The following is a 1,717-nucleotide window of genomic DNA, read 5'->3' as shown; positions in this document are numbered from 1 at the left end:
CATGATTTCTACTCTGTGAAAATACTTTCCACGTACAGTGTCTGTGACCGTATTGTCGCGACTCGCGAGGTCCCTAGTTTCGCCACCTGTTGTCAACTCTGATTGATTTTCACGACAAGTGGCAAAATAAGGGCCCTGGCGACTATGGCTTTCATGGACAGTATAGTTGTTTGCGCGTTTATTACTTGACAGTTGTTTAAATTCATCTGTGCCTTGAATATAACACTGACCATGAAGCCAGATGAATACGTGAATGTACACTACAGGAAGAACTTCAAATATGAAAGAAGGGATACTGTAGTTGATGTAGGGGTTTCCTTGAAGATTGTAAACCTGAAAGGAATACATGTAGACTGGCAAAGATTACTAGGCATATTGTATGTACAGACTGAAAGAGTACAGCGGCAGTTAGATCATTTGAATACTAGCGCATGTTTTTGTCATAGTGGTCTTGCAGTTTTCCTCACCATATTCAGTCAATCTCTAACTGCATATTGAAAATTTAGCCATTAATTTCCGTTAGAAATGTGGAACATTTCATTGTCGTCATTTTGAGCTACATCGCCTCAGACAGGGATTCGTGTTCCAGCCGTTTGTTCATTTCCGTGAAATTAATCTTGCACTATGAAAATTTGAGTGAATGATACGGCTTGAAATTTTTGTATTAGTAGGCAAAACCGTGGGCATTGGAAAAGGATAGGTACTGAGCAGTATTGTGCAACGGGTCGGGGAGGGGGCAAATTTCTTCCCTCTCATGATGCCATTTGCTACTCTCCCCACGGTGGAAATAAATTGTATATTGCCCAGAAAATAAACATGATGTCGGAAGGTCTAAAATAAGTAGGCTAAATAACTTGAAGCTGATCTGCTTAATTTCAAGTTTTCCAACAAACCAACGTCATTCCAAAACATCTCCAGTCTACGTAGATTGAGAGGTTTTTTACCGAATATATTCACACCCAAGGCCTTTGATTGATATGTAAACTTGTTTTCGTTAGGCGGACTTGGAGGGCTCCTGATGTCAGCTGTGGACAGCCTGTGGCGTAAATACTGTCACTCGCATTCGTGCGGTTTTCAGCGTGTGTGCAGTCGTTGGGATGCAACACAAGGCTTTTTATTGGGACTGTGATTAAAAAGTTGCACATAACAGACCAATCAGAGAAACGGAAGCTCTAGCAATAGTCCAAAAACTCTGAGCAATTAAGTTAAGGGTGGAAGCACTGTCCCAACTATAATGTGCTGAATAACTTGCCCCTTGCTATCGCTTACGCGATAGGCAATATGCTTATCCACTCTGGGGTAACGTCCGGAGTATCCAGTGCTCCTATCTGGTGCCGATCCCCAGCGATCTGAAAGGCTCGACCACGTGCATTTTCCATTGAGACGCATTTCGTAGGCATATCCATTCCTCTGAACTGTGTAAAAAATAGCCTACGTGTAATCAGACATCTCCGTATAGTGCAACTTGCCCACAACATTAAAACGCCTGAGGTCGATTAAGTCGACGGGGGCTTTGTCGCCGCCATGTCGCTTTAGGAATAAACTCTACTCTTTATTAATTTTCTGTACAAATTGTAAACCCGAACTGTAGCTGATGGAAAACAAAAGCCCAGCGTTTGATTGATAACTGTCGTGCACTGATTCAACGCTGGAAAAGAAAAACTGAGCGTGAATAAAGCTCTTATAACTTGAACTCGTGTGATTTTGTGGTGATGCA

This window comes from Acanthaster planci, linkage group LG01 (genome assembly GCF_054643075.1).
Source record: "Acanthaster planci isolate LZ-2023a linkage group LG01, COTS_SCS, whole genome shotgun sequence".
Classification (NCBI taxonomy): Eukaryota; Metazoa; Echinodermata; class Asteroidea; order Valvatida; family Acanthasteridae; genus Acanthaster; species Acanthaster planci.
The sequence above is the reverse complement of the archived record's forward strand: the minus strand, read 5'-3'. Positions refer to the sequence as shown.